At 37.0% G+C, this 22,237-nt stretch overlaps 1 protein-coding gene across 6 annotated transcripts in view; it reads left to right on the forward strand.

Moving 5' to 3' along the window:
• LPP (LIM domain containing preferred translocation partner in lipoma) overlaps positions 1-22,237 on the forward strand; it is a 696,555-nt gene that overhangs the window by 238,503 nt on the left and 435,815 nt on the right. The gene's annotated exons all lie outside the window — the stretch shown is intronic.

Genomic DNA, 22,237 nt, shown 5'->3' on the forward strand with positions numbered 1-22,237 from the left:
TTGCAACTTTGGACGTACACATGGGAAACATCTTGCTTATTTAGTTCTGCCAGTCCTGTTAAGCTGCCAGCCATCACAGAAGAGCACTTGCAACTTCTCAGACTGTTTGTTATAATTACTCCTGGTCGGTCATGAGGATAGTCACAAATTCACTGAACCATCACAAACTCTAATGAGACTCAGTTTGACTGGCATGTCCCTTTTCTAGTTCAGGGTAAGTATCTTGAGCCTTCTCTATCACGTGGAGCGCAGTACATGAATTTTAATTTTCAGAGCCTCAGGGGGGAAAGAGGACAAGCCATTCATTCATTAAAGGGGAAGATAATAATTGTATTAATTTGATTTTTACATTGCATCTCCCTGAAAAGAAAAGAACCTATAATTCTTTGGGTGAAATCAGATCTTACTAAATATTCCTAGGCCTTATTGACACTCAAAAGAGCCAAAGTTCAGTGCTATGTTGGTGGTGAGGGCATTTACATTCAAGCCTCAGTTTAACCACTTGACCTTGGGCATGACAATTTCTTATTCCATATTTTCTTAATTTATAAAACAAGTTGGTGATATTAGTTATCTTATGAGATTGTTTTGAGGATCAAATGTAACAATAAATGTAAAAATGTTTTATAAGTCATAAAACACCTAGGAATTACTATTACATACTTACTAAACGATCACTTACCTGAAACAGAATTTGTGCCAGACACTCTTCTAGTGGGCTGAAGTGATGAAAAAAACTTAGATTGATTCCTGTTCTCATGAAGTATGATTCCTGCTGTAATTAAAATAACTAGTTTTTATTAATACTAAGTAATATTGATAATATTATAAAATGGTATTTATTTAATAAATGCATTTCATAATTCTATACATACTGTTACAAATAATTCTAAGTTATCCAAGTACATAAGACTAATAAATGTATAGTGATATAAATATTAATAGTGGTAGTATTCATAAATACTGAGAAACAGTAATTAATTTCTAATAACATCGATAAGAATCACAGTGCCACAATACTATAATATTACAAAATTCTTGAACTTGGAGGAATCCTAAAAATTATCTAATACAACACCTTCATTTCTTGGAAAAGATAGTTAACTCCCTAATAAATTTGTAGGAGTTATAAGGTCTTTGCTCTAGAGATGCTGTAAATAATGAATTGAAATTGTCGAATACAGGCAAAGGCTATTACCTCAGTATTAAAGGTGCAGAGAGATCAGTTGGCTTGTTCAGTATTACAGAATAGTAAGTGGTGAGGCTGAGTTTGGACCCTGTGGACCCTTCCATGATTGCCATAGTTCTGTGCCACCAAAGCATTATGGTTGACTTGTTTAAAAGTGACAGTGATAGAATTAATATATGTGCAAAGAGTAGATTAGATGTTTTAGAACAAAAAGAATTCATGTTTGTTGGCTAAAAATCTCTTTTATTTTGCAACCTGTCAGATTAATTTACTGCTGAAGTGAATTCCGTAATGAGGTGGTGGATTCCTCATCCCTGCCTTACCCAAAAACTGTGAATAATGCAATATTGTATAGTGAGGTGCTCTTTAATCCTCTTCATTTTTTAAATTATATAAAATGTGTAATACAATTTTCACTTCATATTTTAAACCTAAACAAAGCTTAATTTCTTTCTTGGGAATAAAAATAAATATAGAACCACAATAAGTTATCACCACACACCTATTAGAACAGCTAAAATAAAATAATTGTATCATATGCTGGTGAGGATGTGGAGAAGCTGGATCTCTCAAACATTGCTGGTAATCATATGCAAAAACTGGAAAACTTTTTGGCAGTGCCCCCCCCCCTTTTTTAACCAAAGTAATTGTGTACTACCTATATGATTTACAAGTTGTACCCCTGGGCATTTTATCCAGAAACATGAAAAGTTATGTTCACGAAAACCCTGTATGTGAATGTTCATAGCAACTTTTTTCATAATGGCAAAATACTGGCAATAATCCCAAATGCCCTTCAGTGGGTAAATGTTTAAGTAGACTCTGGTACATCCATGTAATGGAATAGTACTATTTATTAATAAAAAAGAGTGATCTATTGATACATGTGATAGCCTGGATTGAATTAATGGCATTATGTTTAATGAAAAAGAAAAATCAATCTTGAAGGATTATGTATACCATATAATTCCATTTATAAAACATTCTTGAGATGACAAAATTCTGAAGATGGAGAACAGAGTAGTGATTGTTAGGGGACAGGAGAGAGGATGGAGTGGGGCAGGGAATGCATATGCATACCAAGAAAAGCAACATGGAGCCTGTGGTGGTGGTTATGTGAACCTGCATATGTGTTAAAATTGCATAGATCTATATATGCACACACAAAGGAATGCAGGAAACCGAATAAGGGCTAGTTGTCAGTAATGAAATAATGTCAGTTTTCCTGGCTTTGATATTGTGTTATATCTATATTACATGTTACTCCTAGGAGAAGCTGGGTGAGCCGTTCATGCGATCCTTTGTATTATTTTTACAACTTTCTGTGAGTCTATATTTTAAAATAAAGAAGTTTAGTAACAATTATACATCTCTCTATCTCTCTATCTATCTCTCTATCTATCTCTATCTGTCATCTATCTTCATGTTTTCTTCCCTCTTAAGGTGACATCTTGTATGCACCATGCTTTGACGGTTATAATGGTAGTTTGAACCAGTAATTTTCTGTTTTGGGGCCAGTCATCAGAAAGACTTGGGGAACTGACAAACAAACAAACATACAAACAAATAACACAGTCCCTGAGGCTCATGTCAGTCCTATAGAATCAGAATCTCAGGGCGTGGGCTTCAGAAATCTGTATTAAAACAAAACAGAACTCTTCAGATAATTCTGATTGGTGCTCAACCAAGTTTGGAGACCATTTGTTTATTTCAGTAATTCCAGGGGTCACTGGTGTAATACCTTCGAGCCTTCTCCAGTTCCTATGAGCACAGACTCTCTCCTTAGTTAATGATGCAACTATTGAAGTCATGCATCTTTTATCATATGAAAAATGTGGAGATTCAGAGAGAATCATCCTACATGTTGCTATGGTATTCCCTCTGTGCTTTCATCATAAATACCAGTTTCTCACATATATTGTCCTAAGGACTTTTAATTTGGATCCCCAAACAGAAGAAGATGTAAATAAAAATGAAACATTCTTTTAGAATGCCTCAGCAATGCCCAAGCTTCTGCATTTGCTCTCATGTAACTTCAAGTAACAGTGCCTGAAATTCCAGCCGATTTTGGGTCATGAAAGGCCTATGTAAATCATCTATAACTGGATTCATTATGAATGTTATGAAAATAAACCTGATACTTAAGCCTTTGGGCGAATATACCATATAAAGAAGTCTACCCTGGAACAATAATTGACCCTAGGAGCTGTAAAAGAAGAAATAATATCATGATATTGTATTTTTAGCATCCTTCTTTAAATTTATGGTATCCAGAAACTGGACGGCGGAAAATAGCACCAGGGACAAATGAATACAAGCCCCTGAGGTGTGACACCTTGAGCCTGCTAGCACTTTGACCTTCTAGCATTCTCTCTTATTATCCATTCTGTTTGTCGTTTTGTACATTGCCTCTCTCAAACAGAAGAGATGATCTGCCAGTTGAGATAGACATGTAATAGCCACCGTATACCCATGAAGTTGTATTCTGTAAATTAAGTGTAAAAGCTGATGAAAGATGTGCTGTAGGAGAAATTGGGGGAAGCTTCACCAATGGTGCATATGGAGATGTCAGATGAGGGGACATCTGAGCTGAGTCTTGAAGAGTGAGTTAGTTGTTAGCCAGGCAAAAAGGGTGGTGGACAGCATGACATGCCAAGCAAAGGGAGCGGCATATACTAAAGCAGAGGAAGTTGCCCATTTTGAACCTTGTAATTTTAGCAGCTCTTCTCTGACATACTTAGACACTTGGGAGCTTTGCAATGAGCAAAGTAACTTCACTGAGTGGACTCAACATCTCGTGTGCTTTGACATATATCTCTAGGAATAGCTCCAGGAAGTTGAGTAGCTACAGGGAAGAAGCACCAAGAAATAAGAATATACTAATCTTATTGCACCGTGGGCAAGAAGTACCATCTTGCTGGTCCTGGCAAGAAGGATCATGCCATTTCTCTCCAAGTGTCTATCATGCTTGAAAATGAAATGTTTCTGTATTTGCAGATGCTATGACAAAAAAGAAGGGGAAAAAAATCGTCTCTCTTTTAATTCTACGCAAACTAGGTCAAACCAGCCTTTTTACCTAGTCAAACACTCATCTTTAAGAATGTGTGATGTGAGCCAACTAAAAAAAAGTATTTTGTTCTGGTTTATCTCTTTTTTTTTGGAGTGATCCTGAGAAAATAGGAAGCAATGAAAGAAGAACTTTATTATGAAATATTCATTACAACTTGCAACTTTAAAGATGTGTGTGTATATGTGTGAGAAGAGATTTTGAAGCGCTTTCCCACATAATCTCTAATTTAATCACTACCATCTACTGTAATGTATTATGGTTCCTTTATTATTAAGCTTCCTGGAGACAAATGAAAAAAAAAATCTGAAATTCAGAGGACCATTGGTGAAGCTTATAAACATAGAAGCCACATTTGACCAAAATTTTAGTATTTTCCTTTAAGTAAAGCATGGGCAGGTGATATTGAATAACTGCTTTATAGTAAATGTTGATTATTGCTATTACTAAAATGATTTCTATGGCAGAATGTTGTTGGAAGAATGAAAAACTTTTTAATGGATTTTTTTTTTTTCTTTTTATGACTGCACCTGTGGCATATGGAAGTTCCTGGGCCAGGGGCTGAATCAGAGCTGCATCTGAGGCCTGTGCCGCAGCCATAGCAACACTGGATCCCAGCCTTATCTGCAGTCTACGCTGCAGCTTGTGGCAATGCCAGATCCTTAACCCACTGAGCGAGGCCAGGGATTGAACCCGCATCCTGACAGAGAAAGTATCAGGTTGTTAACCCACTGAGCTACAGTGGGAACTCCCTTAGTGGATTTATTAGTCATTTCTTCTAAAGTCCACTCTGCTTTGCTGTTAATCTAACCTTTTTAGTTACACTGTAAAAGTTGGTTATTATGACCCTGGGTCTACAGAGATTATAACACAAAGTGAAACAATCAGCACAGGGCAAAGCTGGGATTTGAATCCTTGCTTTTTACCTTCAATTACAGAGCTTTTCCTCAACACTAAGTTGTATCTCATGTTAGTGCTATTATTATTTTCTATTAAAAGAAGAAAAAATTCTCACCATTATTTTTCTTAATCATGACCATTCAGAGCTGTATGGAAATTGAAATAACATGTGAAAATTGCTTAGAATCACCTGTGCATTGGTGTATATGGAATGATGGATGAAAGTTAAAACAACCAAAGTGATTCCTATACGTCATTACCAAGAAGACATTATTTCAGAGAGTCTTTGGAAAATCACTTGACATATCCATTAATTCTGGTGAATTATGTCATCTTGCTTAGCTTGTTAGATGTCATTGATGGTTTTATTGATATTAAAATGAGATTAAAATTACATTTAAGTTTACTGATATTTTTGTTATTAATATGTTCATATATTATCATGTCCTGTGGTGTATTAAGTGCTTCCTCTGTAAAAATTATTTACTGAGAAAGAAATCTCCAAGTTATATGATGTGTATCTTGAAATGTCACCATTTGAAGTGTCATACATACCCACCCAATGTGGTTCCTGGTAGACTGAATTTGCATTTTCATATCTCACCCTCTGCCTTACTTCAGTTCCCCTACTAGGCCCAATTCAGATTTATCTCATACCATTTTTATTAAACAGGGCTCTATAACAGATGGGAAAAGAGTAAAAACACATTCCAGCCCTTAAACAGTTTTTATTTTCATTAGAAACCTGACAAATGAAAATGATAATGTAACTAAAAATATAAAGCTATAAATTCTGTTTGTGAAGTGGCTTTATGTTCAACTTCTCAGATGGTTTAATTGAAGTTTCTTGGGGCCAGGACCAGATCAGAAGGTTAAAAGAGGGGAGGTATTGGGGTGGCAGGATGTAGATTAACCTCAGGTAGATCTGAGTTCAAGTTTTGATTTTACCCTTTACTTCTCTAGGAATTTGGCCTTACTAGTTTAAGTGGCTACCTAAGCTCTTTCAATTTGTTCTTACATTAAAATAGAGGTACATATATCTCTAAGAGTTGTTTTTAAAATTAAGCAAATAAATTGGCAGAGTGTCTGTCACAAGATAATGGTCAAATTGATGGAAGCTGCCATCTTTATTGTTGCTATTATTATTATTAAAATTAAAGTGTGAATATTAACCCTAGGAGTAATAATTCATAGTTTTTTCATCCATAGATTTTTAATCATAATTGTCCAAATATAACTATGGTTGGCCAATTTTGAAAACACCTTGGTTTTATCCTTTTTTATTCTATGATAATGCTTTGCTAATTGACACTTTAGGATTATCTTGTTTTATTCCTGTTAAATTATACTATGTTGATAGGTCCTTTTTCTGAATGCAAAACACCTTTCTCGGAGAGAAACGTTACTTGAACTATATCAATATAGAAGAAGAAAGGATTCATTTTTATGGTATCTCTTTAAGAAGGAGGGTTTTGTTTTTTGTTTTTTGTTTTTTGTTTTTTTTTTTTTTGTTTTGTTTTTGGCTTTTTAGGGCCTCAACTGAGTCACATGGACATTACCAGGCTAGGGGTTGGATTGGAGCTGCAGCTACTTTCCTACGCCACAGCTCATGGCAACGCCAGATCCTTAACCCACTGAGTGAGGCCAGGGAGGGAACCCTAGTCCTCATGGATGCTAGTTGGGTTTGTTACTGCTGAGCCATGATGGGAGCTCCCAAAGAAGGAGCATTTTTTTTTATTGAATTAGTATTATAGATAATAATGTAAGTGAACATTATGTAATGAAAACTATAAAGTAAACCAGTGATTTTTATTAATTTAAAAAGTCTTTTTTGTTTTCCAGATTATCAAATGAGGCAGAGAGATTTTAGAGATGTTAGTAATTATATCATTACAGGAAAATAATTAATTGATTTGCTAGGAATTTTATCTTGGGTCCTATTCATCTCTGGGATTCATATTTGAAATTTAGCCAGTCTCTTAAAATTGTGTTTACTCTTGGTCTATGTGTATAACTTTTTCAGGGAGAGGGTCCATATGTCATCAGATCCTCAAAGAGATGCTTAACTCCACTCATTAAGAAAGATAACCTCCCCTGTTTTAGAGGTCACCAGTCTCCCAAGCCATTTATATCAATGTTGGTTAAATGAAAGCCAGCTTTCCCTTTTCCTCTTGCCATATTAGGAGGTAGAGTCTAAAAAGAGAACTGAGAATTTGGTGGTGATGGAAGTGGGGGTTCTAATAATTACATTAAAAAATGCAATGACTGTACAATATAACATGTAGACACAATTATATCACAATATATGGTTTTGATAACATGTTCATATTTGTTTGCACATCTCCTCTGGGCAGTGCATTTATAAGGTGAGGCATAGAGATGGATAAGGCATGGGTTCTTTCCTCTGAGAGGGAGGCCACACAGATATTCATTCACATTTGATTATTGAGGCGATGGAAGTTCTGTGATGAAACTGCTTGTACCCGGTTCTACAGGTACAAAGCAATCAAGGAGATTCCTGAGTCCTTTATACTATAATATGCTTTCTATTGCCTGGCATGTAATTATTACCCATACATTTTTACTTATTCCTCTTATATGTGAATTTAAAATGTCATATTTGTTCTGCTTCCATTAATGCAGTTTTGAATGATGATTCATCAGTGCAGTGGCCTATTTTAGTGAACCACAATAGCTTGGGTAGAAAGAAAAAAAAAAAGATTCAACATACTCAGGAATGGAAAGCAGCCATCTTTTTATAGCTAAAATTGCAAACATCTGGCAATTACTCTATTCTACCTCCCTTCAAAAAAAGAAGAATCGTCCGTTCAACTGTGGAGCCTGCCACTGTGTTTAATCAAGGCAGCTATGCAAGCCTCAAGGAGCGATAGGTTTTGATTCAAGGAGGCCATTGCCTAACCCAGTTGGCCAGACTCTCTTTGGAAAATACACCATTTAATACTGCCCATATGCTACTGTGTTATGTAATGATAATAATGGTAATATGGCAATTAATGGCTGTAGAAAATCCGTATTTGCTTTCCTGCCCTAGCTCATTTGTGGTGTCTTTTATGATAGCTTTTATGTTTTTGCAACTTAACTGTTCAGGTCAAGTTTGCCTCTCTCCATCCTCTGGAGCTTTTCGTATTCCTGAGTCGAAGGTTCAGCTATATCAATGCAAGTCATACTTACTGATTTGATTTTTATTATAAACTGGTCTAGTAAAACGTTGAGGGAACAAATTCATTTCTTTTGAAAGCCTGACAGTGATCTTATAGTCAAAAAACAATCCACTGTGCCTATGATTCCCTCATACCCCACCCTTTTTTCTTATTATGATAATTGCTTGTGAAACTAGTTCTTCCCTCCCTGGCAAAAGTCAGCTCTGCTGGCAGGGGAAGTGAGAATGACGGGTGGTTTGCAATAAGGGCTGAGAGTCAGAACTTCTGCATTTTTCTCTTGGGGCCAATGCCAGCTTTCACTCTGGCCATGACCAATGTACTCACCTTTCTATTCCCCATTTACCTTTCTCTTCCTCTGAGCCACTGAAGGGGATAGGTGGACTTTTCCCTTCCCAGGTTCTGCCAACCTTGCTGTCACTGTTTGCGTTTGGCTCTAGGGTATCTTGGTCAATGATCATTATGTGAAGGGATGGAAAAGATGTAGTTTAAAAAAAAAAAAGTTTCAATGGCATGGCAATTTTCAAAAACAACCTCAAGTACTAAAAATAGGATGTTTTCTGGTGTTATAGTGTTAGCATTTTATGGTACTTGGAAATCATAGGCATGCAGTGGGGGCCATGAGCTTATTATACCCTTGCTTTTTATGCCTTTGGTAGAACTATGTTCAATACCAAAGCCACTGCCTTAGCTTTGATATTATAATTTTACTAAGCTGTCTCTCCTGCCAGTCTTCCCAAAATCCCACTGAATTTTGCAAACATTTCATTAACTTAACTGCAACTTTACAAAAGTTGAGATTGTGATTGGGGGGGGGGGTTCTGTTTAAAAACATATATAAAGGGAAGAAAAGAAGCAAGAACTCCTAATAACCTAAAATGCATATCTTAGTACAACTATTCCATAGAGACCTTGATGGAATAATGGTCTCTGGAATCTCAAAATGTGTGTCTCCCTTTCTCTGTCTGTATCCAGTAAATTACTGATAGTTCTAGCTTTTCTCCCTCATGAGCACATCTTAGAACTTGGACTTGTTATAGGCAATATTGTTGCCCAGTGCTTTTCTCCTTGATGACCTTCCTAAAGTGGAAGAGCCTGTGCCACTTTATGGCTGTGTTGTACTCTTACTTAAGGGCTTAAAAATCCACAAACTTTTTAGAACACAACCTGTGCTATATTGCAGAGGACTTTAAATGTCTCAGTAGTTCTCTACCTTCACGACATGCAAGAATCACCTGGGGAACTTTAAAAAAATGCTGAGACTTGGCCTTCACTCTCAGATAATTCTAATATAATTGGTCTAGGATAGGCACCTTTTCTTTTTTAAAAACATTTTCCAAGTCTTAGAACCACTGAGACAGTCCAATCTCTCCTCTGATACTTGAGTTCCTATCACGTCTAACAAGATGTTTTTCATGCTTTTCTTGAATATTTTTAGTGTGTGAAACTGAAACTGCCCTTTCTGTCTTTGGACAGTTCTGAGTTTTTGGAAAGTTTGTCTTTATTTTGATTAGAAATCTGCTCTCATAAAATGTGGACATATTTTTTAATCTTAGGAATTTATAATCTTTAGCCATGGAGTTTAGTTAGTACTTAAAGTTTTAAAAATGTGCCCTCAGGGAGGAAAAATCTGTAACAATCTGATCACATCGCTTGAATGGTAACCAGTTGTCATTAAATAGGACCTCTTCCTTAACCACTTTTGAGTTAGGAGTCTCTGGAAAGGAATGGTGAAGAACAAACAGAAAAACAAATTAAACAAATGTTTTTTCTAGGGAGGCATCATCAGAGTTACCTTGCCAACTAGCCAATTTGACCTCAAGAGCAGGAACTCTTCGCTGGTCACCATTCAATTCATGGTGTCTAACGTGGTTGAGGTGCAAATGAGGCATTCAATGACTACTTACTGAATAAATGATAAGTATGACATTTATTGAGGTGGCTCAAATTAAATATACAAACACTGATAGTTTTAAGCATAACAGCAGGTTAGAAAATACAGTGGGAGAAGGTCCCTTTTGCAGGGGAATAAAGCTAAAATGCCCAAATGCACACATTTAATAAGAGATATGAAACATATGTTCACACAATGAAAAAACAAACAAAATATAACCCTCAACTCTCTGGAAAAACATAAGTCTTGGTAGCAGTGTCCCTGGTATAGATCTGTCCTCTCAGGCAGCCATTAGATTGCTTTGGCTTTAACATATGGTGGAGGTGGGAATATGTTTTATTTGTAGGGTCACTTGTATTTCTTTTGGATTAAAAGATATTTTACTATATTCAGGTGAAACCTGCTGCACCCCAGGTCTACCTCTGGTCCTAGTTCTGCCCTTGAAGATTGCAAAGGAAAGTCCTCCTCCCTATTATTTCCATTGTAGGGTTCTAAAGCTTTTAATTATTTTATTCAGCCTATCCTGGAAAGCCTGGTTTATCAGGGCCCAGAACTAAACTTAATGCTGTTGAGTGCAGATAGAGAATGGCAAAATTCTCTAAAAGAATTACTTTTCCTAAGCAAAGGTGTAAGTACCAAGAACTGCCTTTCAGCACAGTTTCTTAGGCTTACTGATAGGACTAGTCTATGTGGTATATTATAGTTGACTTTTAAAAAAATCACATATAGTTTTGATAAATAGAATAGAATAAAAAGTCTTGGTGGAGAAGGGTGTGGTAAGGTCAACAAATAACTTTAGATCTTTCTTGAGATTAGATTAAGTAGCTTGATTAGGGCAAATATGACATAGCTGAATAAATGAGTTGGAGTTCTTGGAACCTAGGCAAGTCTAAATTTTGAGGAAACAAATTAGAAAAGTTAGAGTTTAGAATGAGTAATAGTAAAGGCAAAACTAAGGTAATTAAGATTATTTGGAATTGCCCATGTAATTGTTTTTTGCAGTAGCTATCCCTGATTTATGCTGTTCATAGGTTTAAGTTGTTTTATGGCTATTTATTTATTTATTTATTTTTAAAGGGAGATGGATAATCTACTATTTTCCCTCTGCCCATGCCAGTGATTTGTTATTTGTGTGTTGCAGTTACATGCTACCCCTACTTGGTTGTAGCATGCCTAACACATTGGTCAATCATAAAAGTGAACATCAAAACCGTTGAAACTCAACCCATAAGTTAAGGTGATAAAGTTGCAGCATCATTCTGCAAGTACACTGACCTTTGTGATTTATTATCCCATATATTTGATTAGAATGTGAAAAGCATATAGTTAGAGTAATAGAGGCAGATGATTGAACACTCATAGACATCTGGAGAGGAAGTACTGGGGAGATGGTTGCCCAGAACTTCTAAGAGCTTTTTGTGGCAACCTGAGAAGGCAGAGGCATAGGCATGGCTTGGAATTCAAAGCCACAAAAATAAGGCTAAGTTCAATAAAACTGAAAACACTTTTATACCATCATTGATGTATAACTACCCCCACATCAATTTAGATATTTTTTAGCGTAAGTAGATTTTATTCATTTTGATATTTTTCCTTCAATTCATTTAACTATGTTATAATTAAGTTCTTTTTTTCCTCTCAGGCTTCTTGGATTCCAAATAATACTATGTTTCAGCCATAGTTCCCTTTAAAGACAGGGTTTTTTTGAGGCATTGCGTTTTGCAAATAGTGAATCTCTAGCATTCCTAAGCAGTGTATCTCATTTAATTTGCTCTATATTGGATGTAACCCAGATAAATATTATCCTATGTAAAAATATTAACAGTTCTAGACTGAAATTATAATTGGGAATTGCTGCCTCTTCTCCTGGAAAACAGTCTTAGCTCAAGGTTGAGAAAGAGATGTCTTAGGATCTGTGCCTATTTTAGAGATTTCAAGAAATTTTCCTTCTCTCCAGCAGCTGCTAGGAACCTTGTTGCTAATAGATCAGTGCATTAGTTGGATATTTGCTGGAAGCAGAGCAAGGGCAAGCTAGAGTCACAGAGAGAATTCCAGGGCAATAGGTTTGCAGGTAGAATCTGGACACCATTGGTGAAGTGCCCTTCAAGCCTTCTGTTTCCAGAAATAAACTTAATCCTCATAGCACATGCTATTTCTTCCCTAGAGTGTGAAGCACTGTGAATCCTAGTTAATAGCTTGGATCTCTTGCAGAGTTTGACTTTGTTCTGAACACAACCTCAGAATCATATATGGATACTCAATTGAAAGGAGAGAACCAATAACTTGCTAGAATAAAGGAAATTTTACCTTAGCTAAACCCAAAGGGAAGGAGTAGCCAATCAAGAAGGCAACTACTGCACATGACAAGAGCTAACTGAAGGGAAGTGTGGTCCAGTGGAAAGGATACTTATTTGTTGCTCACTTATAGCTTTCATACGTCACCAAATCACCCTAGGTTGATTTCCCAATCGTAGAACAGTGAGATTGAACAATATTATCTCTTCACTTCCTTCCTGCTCTAAAATTGTATCAAAGTATGATTCAGCTACAGAAATTAGTTAAAACTGGTTACTCCTGAAAGGCGTGGACTAAATTTTTCCCATGGAGTTATCATGACTTTAGTAAGCCTGTGAAATGGGCCATACACTCTGTTCCCTTTGCCTCCTTCTGCTATGCCCTTTCAGCTCTTCATTAGAATGGAAGCCTCCTAGAAATATCCTCCTACATTCTTTTTCCTACACTAGGCAAAATATAAATTGATTTTGTCAACTATATATAGTCCATGAGGAAGCTAACATTTTATTAGTTTCTACTATATGCCAAGTATCTCTATCATCTTTTTTTTCCTGTATCATCTTTACAACATTATTTGAAATTTGGTACTAATATTTCTAATGTTCATATAATGAAATTGAGGCTCAGAGAGAAAATAAGTTGCCTGATGTCTCATGGCTCATAAATAATGAATCTTTGATTTGAATCCAGCCACCTCTAAATCCAAATTTCATGATCTTTCTATTGTATTTTGTATGCTGATTTCCAAAATCTGTGCAAGAAGTATTTGTTAAATATGCTCACACTTAGCCACAGATCTATATCTGTATCTACCTGTATCTCTATATTCATATTTTGCTAGTTAGCCATCAAAAAGAGAGAGGTCCACATCTTCAAGAGTATGCCAAAATGGAACTTTGCCAGAAGGATTTCTATTTTTAATAGAAATCAGAGCTTTAAACTGAAGGTATGAAGTTCTAATGATAAAAATTTAGATATCAATTAGGGGAGGAATCTAGGGGGCATGATGTCAGTGGATATATACTATAGATGATATATGAACTTGGCCTTACCGTAAAAAGAGAGATAAAATAAAAGTACTTCCAAGTTAGCCTCCTGATGGTGTGAGGAGGGGAGAGAATGGATAAATGTCTGGCTGGCTGCCTGATTCTTTGAGGTAGTTTAGAGGAAACATAAACCAGGGATGATACATTGGATAAAGATTTGGAATCTTTGTTATTTCCTTAAACTTATTTACTTTTTAAACAATCATGGTCTGTTTTAAGGGCATCAAAACCTTTAGAAAGGAACCTATTACCATTTCTTTTAACCTTTACTGAAATGTGTGGATTGGTGAATTGGAGAGGAGCCTCCAGAGATGGGAAGAAGAGCTTAATCTGAACACTCATTTATTTATTCATTCAGCAAACATCCATTGAACACCTGGGACATTTAGGTGTCCCAAGAGCTGTGCAGGATTAGAGATAAACAAGGTGTGAACTTTACTTTGGCTGTGTTTTGGAGGGTAGACTAGAAGGCTCTGGCTAAGAAACCATTTAAGCATTTCCTTTCAGCTTTGTCCTTTTCCAAGCTGGAGATGAATCAAGAGCATTTTTTGGTCTGTTTGTTTTCCTGTGAAATAAAACGTGTATATATTAATACTATAAGGAAAGGGCATGGGGCCTTTATTGAAATATATTTCAGTATGGATATTGGCTGCTGTGATGCTAGATACCAGTGATGCATCATGACCACCATTTAAAGGAAGACAGGGAAATCGCCTTAGATCCTTATAAAAATGGACCTTGGAAATCTTGATCCAGTGGTTGTGAGAGGGTTAAAGAGTCCATCAATTTGTAACCAGACCCAGTGATCTTGTATGAGCCATGTCAGAATGTTGTCTGCATGCCGTCTTTTCTGATCGCAATAATCGGGTCACAAGAGAAAGAGAAGTAATAGAGTGTCTCTTAGCAACCAATCCCAGGAGAAAGAGAAAATTACTCAAACCCGGCCATCCAGCCAGGGAAGTAGGAAAAAAAAAAAAAAAAAAAAGCCTGAAAGTCTGTTGAAAGTGCTCAGGAACACGATTCCTATGTGGTAGTTCCTATAGGCTGGCTTGAGTCTCTTAAAAAAAAAAGTAGAAAAAAGAAGGAAAGTAAGAAATAAATAACTAAACAAACAAATCTCTAAAATTGAAACCTTTCTTTTATTTGCCTTCCTTCCTTTCTCTTGTTTTAATTTATTTTTTTAAACTTATGTCAGAAAGAGGGAGAAAGAGGCAAAGGGTGGGCAGGGACCAAAGAATCTTTGTCTCTTAGAACAGGAACTTGGTAGTCCAAAGCATGAGTGGATGCTGGTGGGGGGAGGTGGTATCATTTCATTGCACCCAAGGTTTCCAGTTCAGATTGGAAATACTAGAATGCTCTGCTAAGGAACAGGAATGCAAAGTCTGGAGCTGGTATTATTAGTTTTATAAAACCTGTTTCCTCTGCCCTGCTTGTTAACTGCGTAGCAGTCTGCTCTGTAGTTGTTAATATGTATCACTACAGACTTTGGTGTGAGGGAGTGGTTTTCAAACCTTTTTTGACACAAAGGGCAGCAAGAAATAAATTTTACATGGACAATCTCTCTCTCTCTCATACACACACACTTATATATAAAGATATGAAAGAAAATTTCACTTAATGGTACATGTTCTTTACAGAGTAGACATTTATGTTTTCTATTCCATTTCATTTAAAAAATACTTTTGGGGATCCAGTAAATTGATTATTTGTTCCATTAATGAGTTGTTTTCTAAAGTTTGAAAAACACTAGTCTCAGGTCAGCATTTGCCTTCCATTTTAATTGTATTAAAATGATGCCAAGTAGCAAGTTCAGCCATTTTGATGAGCCCTTACGTAGCATTGTGATATTCTGAGTAACTGTTGTTTAAGCTAAATATCTTGTATGTATCAAGAAGATGCATCATAAGATCCTGGTTTGAAATTTAGGGATATAAACATGAGGCAGTTCCTCTTGGCCTGTCAACAGTTTAGAAAGGTACCATTCTGTGGCCAAGAAGCAGTAGACGGGGCTCAGGAGACTTGCTTCCACTTGGACGTATTCTTTTCTCCCATGGAGCTCCTTGCTTGGTGATGGGATTGCATTAAATAATGTCATAAATTCCTTCTGACTGTAACGTCTTAGAATTTTCAGCTGTAAGGAGCCCCAGAAGTCATCCACTCCAATCACTTTATCTCCAAGATTCCATTTCTGAAGAAAAACATTGGTAGACTCCTTTCTTCCTTCAAGGCTCTGTGTTAGGAAGCATGGTACACGAAAGACTGAGTCTGAGCTTCTCACTCCAGATATCTCAGTCTGGTGTAGGAGCAGAGACCTAAGCAACTAATCTCACAATTGTTACTAAGTCAAATGTGCTAAACACTGTAGTTTGGGTAGAATTAAAATATAAAACCTCTGAGGAAAGGATAATTTAGTCTTGACTGGGTAGGTAATGGCTGGAGGAGGAGGAAGCTTTGGGCCTGGACTTCAAGGAGAAAAATGATTTATACATGGAGATCTCAATGATAGCGAGACATTCAGGTAGATAAATATGATAAGTAATGGAAGAGTGGCACCTTAATTGCCTCCTCTGAGTTATGTTTTTTGGCCTCACTGAGCTCACCATTCAGTATGGTGAACCCAGTGTAGTAGGTTGGTTCCCACCTGCAACCCTTGAAGTTTTCTGTATTTTATGATTTTTTTTTTCTTCCCAACTCACCTGACCCCTTAACAATGACCCATTGTCCACCGCCTAGCGATAAGGTGAAGTTTGATTAAATATCTATACAGCGTTCCCTGCTGCTAAGAGACACATACTTATGTAAATACGAGGTGTTATTACAAACTTCCCTCCACTGCAGGTGGGGAAAGTAAATAAGGAAATATAAATTAATGCACAAGCTTTTTAAAAAAAACAAAAACAAATAATACTTGAACTTTTTTCCTTTTCTTCTCTTTTTTTCCCTTTGGATAGGACCTTATTTAGTTCAAACTGATCTTTTGGTAGTTTATAAATCATGGAGATACCCTGCACTGTTGTGAATATTGGAAATAATGTTCTCAGGGATGTCACTTTCTGAACAAGACTGGTTTGGTTAAGTCAGTTAAAGGAATTAAGTGAAAAAAACCAGAATGAATCCAAGGATTTTGTAATATAGCTCCCATTTTGTACCTCTCCTTGAGGAAGACCTGAATGCTCATATGTTTTAGTCAACTATTCAGTTCTCTGAAGTTTTCTTATTGGTGTAATGAGGCAGATAGGCATATTGCTCTCTTGAAATTCATTTATGAACCTGCTTCTCCATAGGCCTCTTCTAGAACAATATTATATTCTCAGTGCTTCCCTCTGGCCCCAACCTAATACTAACAATATGACCACACTAAATGTAATTCCTTGTTATTACATGGTATTTCAAGCATGTACTTATAGCCATTATTGTATATGATCCTCAGAACTCTTCTTTGATAGATAAGTGGCAGGGGATACTCTTCCTATTTTGTAGATGACTAAGTTGAAATATCCAGAGGTGATGTCATCTAGTATCACTCACCTATAAGGCATGATATCAAGGCCAGAATAATAGGTCTCCTGACTCCTGAGCCAAGGGAGATCAGGTGGATCATGGAGGGTCACTGCTATTGCATAATTCAGATGACCTGTTTGAATACTTTTAATTTTAGATGAGGAAACCGAGGCTGAGAGAAATGGAGTTCTTAGTGTTTTGGAGTTAGGTACACAAAATTGAATCTTCTGTTTCTTGTCTCAGGTGTTTAGCCTAGTACCTCACAGGTTTAGCACTCTCCAGACTCCCTATTCTGATCATAGAAATGTATGGTGCTTGTTTTACTGAGAAATATATATGCATTTCACAAATGACTCCTCTTTATTGTTGATATTCATCTATGTATAATTACTATTTACTTAGGACCTGTTATTTGTCTAGTACTATTAATTGCCTTGGGAAACACTACCACCACCACCACCCCCACCAGAAACTTTAGACGTGAGATTTTTTTTATTTAATGATTTTTATTTTTTTCCATTAGAACTGGTTTTAGACCTGAGATTTATGTTTGTAAGGCTCAAAAGTTCTTTTAATGAGATTTAAAAAAACAAAGAACTTATTAGAAAATAGTTCAGACTTTGAGTTCAAAAGAAATTTTGAGAAAGAGTATATATCTTTAGGTCCGGACAGTCAAAAGTAGGTGGGCTCTGAAGGTTAGATTGGTACAGGTCGGCTGTGGGGATGGGGCAAGGGATGGGGCATGGGATGGTGGGTGGTAAGCAAGCAGAATTGGAGTGGAGTAGGGTAGTCAGCTTGAATAGAGACCTGTGACTGGGATGGGAATGTGAGATGAGGCACTTAGGCTGCAGGAAGTTCTAGTCTTCTCAGTGTAGAAGGGGTGATCAGAGAGACAGCAAGAAGACACTGCCAGCCTCCAGCTTGCAGCCCAGAACCACGGTATGAGTTAAGAATGTAAACTCCTTGGAATTAGGGAGCCTCATCCAGCTGTTTACACAACCGCTCATGTGGAAATAATTAGAAATTAAGATGATGCTCTTTGATGTGAACACCCATCCTAAATAGCACTTGAGGCTGCTGATGATTGAGACTTCTTCTGTGGGCTTCAGGCTTGGATGGATATGGGAGGATATGAGAGCTTCCGCTCCCAAGTGCCTGCATTTGAGTGACGTGATAAATAATGCCTGGATTTAATTTGGGGAGTACTTGTGTATCTTTCAGAAGGAAAAGTTCCTGCTATTAAGATGATATGTTATGCACTTGAAATTTTCTAATGTATTTCAATCATATAAATCCTTCTTAAGGTATTTTTTTCTTTGTGGACTTTAGGTAAATTTGAAGATTATTGGTAGATTTTGAAAATGTGCACATGTGCTTTTTGTAAGAATAAGAAAACAAATTCATTAAAGAGTACACCCACAGTCCTGCCTCCTTAATATATTGATCCCATTTTCTAGGTACCAATTTTGTCTCCAGCAATATGGTCTAATGTATAGAATTACTAAAATTATTTTTAATAATGTGTAATCAGGAGAGACATGCTTTTGCATTTTTTTTCATTTAATGTTATAGAATAAGAATTTTCCCCATCATATTTACCATTATAGTGTTTGGAGTTAGATAAACCTGAATTTATTCAGATATTGCCCTGTGGCCTGTTGTATGTGTTGCTTTCAGTGTTTTCTGCTAGAGAACGTAGTAGAGGTCTTCATGGCTACAGCCTTTTGAGGAGATAGCATGTTGAAGAAAGTGGAAGCATGCTTAATACCAGCTTATTACTGGTACTTGCCAAAGTATTCTTTTAATTAAATTCCATTCTGCTGTAAATAAAACAACGTGGTAAAGTACTTGGGGGCCATAAAGGATATTTGAAACTGGTTAGTTTAGAAGATTTTTATGTGTTTGAGATGGGTGAGAATGGGATGGCCAGACTATTTCTTCAGCCACACTTATTGAATTTAAATAGGCGAGTGGAAGAAGTCAACCACAATGAGGGAGAGATTGTCCAACTGGATTGCTTGAATATAATATCCCTTAGGGCTGGGGCATGTGGTTTCATTGTAGTCAGGACAACAGAGCACAGTGATGGATCATAAGTGAGTAAGCAGATGGAGATCTGTTGGCATACATGGCCAGGGTCATAGCTGTGCAGGTGGTTCTATTCCTGTGAAGAGTCATGAAAAACCCCCCTCTTAGACTGAGTGGGGTAATGATAGTAATGAGAATGATAGTAAAGTTTTCTGAAGTGTTACGTTGCAGTTACTATTCCAAGCATGTGTGTGTGTGTGTGTGTGTGTGTGTGTGCGTGCGTGCGCGCGCGCTTATTTCATAATAATCTTATAAAATAGTGCTGTTATTCATTTCTATTTGTTGAATGCACAGAGGTGTGAAATGACTTGCTCTAAGTCACATAGTTATTGGAGTTCCTGTTGTGGCTCAGCAGGTTAAGAACCAGACTAGTATCCATGAGGATGAGGGTTTGATCCCCGATCTCTATCATTGGGCTAAGGATCTGATATTGTGGCAAGCTGCATGATAGGTCATGGATGTGGCTCGAATCTGATGTTTCTGTGGCTGTGGTATAGGCTGGCAGCTATAGCTCTGATTCAGTCTCTAGCATGGAAACCTCCATATGCTGCAGGTGTGGCCCTAAAAAGATTTAAAAAAAAAAGTAAAAGGAGTTCCCATTCTGGCTCAGTTGGTTAAGAACCAGACTAGTATCCATGAGGATGTGGGTTTGATCCCTGGCCTCACTCCACGAGTTAAGGATCTGGTGTTGCCGTGAGCTGTGGCATAGGTCAAAGATGTGGCTAGGATCCCACATTGCTGTGGCTGTGATGCAGACCTGCAGCTGCAGCTCCAATTCTACCCCTAGCCTGGGAACTTCCATATGCACAGGTGTAGCCCTCAAAAGCAATAAATAAATAAATAAACAAACAAACAAACAAACAAACAAACAAACAAAAAATTGTCGCAGTTATTAAGTAGTAGAACTGGGTTTTGAACCCAGGCACTCTGGTCCTGGTGCTACACTCTGCTGCCAGGTTATGAAGTAATAAAGCTATAAAGGCAGATATGGCATGCCTTTAGAGTAGGACTGCAATCCCTTAGGTTTTTAAACCAGATTGACCTAAGGTTTCCAGCATTTTCTAAAGCTGTTGAACTGAATAAATCTCTCAGCTCTAATGCCAGGATAACCTGCAAACAACACAAAGAGATTTGGCCATAAAAGAGGATAGAGATCAAGACATTTATTATAGTTCTTATCTCTTTTATTTAGTTCTTTGTGTCTGAGAGAGTATGAATCTAAAACATAGTAGTAGATACCCATAAATACTTAAATTTCAGGTTTGAAGGAAGGAATGGATGGATGAATGAATCATGTAATACATATATCCATTTCTTGGAGGTTTAACCTTGAGCTTAGAATCTTTGTTTAACTATAATTAGCTTAGACTAGGTATGGTCATTTTACTAAAGCATAATTTTAGGATTAAAAGGTAACTCTGCAAACTGTAAAGGAATACTGTTAATTAGTTTCAAAATGTGTTAGTTTGATTTATTGTTATCTTTTTCTGATAAAGAAAGGGTGTAGTCTCCCCAAAAGTTTAGTGATTAAGTCACCAGCCGTCTTTTCTATTTTGGTAGTTGTGGTAATTGATGTTTCCTGGAAATTTTCCCCCTGTTCTATTAATACCGCCAAAGGGGGTTACAGCCATGACTCACTCCAGGAAGTCAACCATCATTTGCTTCCTCAATCTCACCAAACAGTCCCCATGTACAAAATCAACGACTTCTGCAAATGAGTTACTTTATAGCTCAAGAAAGTTCTAGATAATACAGCTTTTGTGGTTCACTTTCTGCTTCCTGCTGTAATGGGGACTAAAACAAAAATTCATGTTTTGCTTCTTTGTGTTCTTCAAATCTCTGACCAGTTAGGTCACTAGTGTGGTCTCTTGGTTAAGAGAACTCCCACCTGCTGTCTAGCAAAAGTCCCTTGGCGCTCATGTTTGCAAAGTTACACCTGGGGACAGGGGCTTTAGCAGTCAGGGAACTTGAGTTCATGAACTCCAGTGTGGTCTATATTTCTTAACAGTGTACACCTGACTTTGTGTTTCTGTATTCATTCATTTGGCCTTTTTTAAATCAATTAACACATTCATTTATTCTATGACTAATTCAGTATTTCTTGACCATGAGTGTGTGCCAGACACCATCCTAGGCATGAGGATATAGTGCGGATAGCACCTGTCCTCAGGAAGCTCCCAGTCTGCTTACTGTGTACTCTATTACCGAATTACTCACACAGGAAAGAAACTCAGTGAATGCAGAGAAAAGGAATCAAGCCCCAGTGATATATATAAATTTGTGAAGCATAAGGTTATTCCCGTTCATTCTGTAATTTTTTCTGCCTGGACTTCATCTTACCTACTCTCCACCTACCCCTACTCCCTCCTGACCGCATACCCATACACACTGGGATGGAACTCAATTGTGCATTTTTTGTGGCACCTCATATTTTCTATCTTGGATTATAGTAATTTATCCTCATGCCTTAGCTTCGCTGCAGATTCTTTGGGTAGAAGCAGTGTATGGCCCATTTCTGGGTCAAGGATGTCTCCCTTTTGACCTTTGCCCTCCCCCAACTCTCCTGGCCTCCTTACACAGTGCCAGATAAATGGTGTTCGACGTGTTTGACCAATGCTGGCTGTGTGATCTTAGACAAATAGGTGAACTTCTCTGAGTCTCCATGTTCTCTTTCACAAAAAAGAGGTTAATTTTGCCTACTTCCTAGGTTGTTGTGAAGGTTGGGTATTGTATTGAAAGTTCTTGTAATAACGTCTGGCACTTAGTAAGCACTTGCTAAATGTCATCATTAATAGGTGATTTTACTGCTACTTATGAATTGCCAACATTTCCTTCTAGGATTTTCTTGTAGTTCCTTATGATTGGTAGAGAAGAGACATATAGTCTAGGACTCTACATCAGCCTTCTTTATATGGGAAATTAGATGTAGATAAGCTGTTGTATATATCTCATACCCTTATATGATTGCTGACAAAATATTAAGTAAAAATTATGCTACCATTTCCCCTTGATGTCAAGTCATGGTATCATTAACTTCTCAGAATTTTTCTAGGTACTTCCTGCTGACAACAATTTTTT

The sequence above is a fragment of the Sus scrofa genome, chromosome 13, assembly GCF_000003025.6.
Source record: "Sus scrofa isolate TJ Tabasco breed Duroc chromosome 13, Sscrofa11.1, whole genome shotgun sequence".
NCBI lineage: Eukaryota > Metazoa > Chordata > Mammalia > Artiodactyla > Suidae > Sus > Sus scrofa.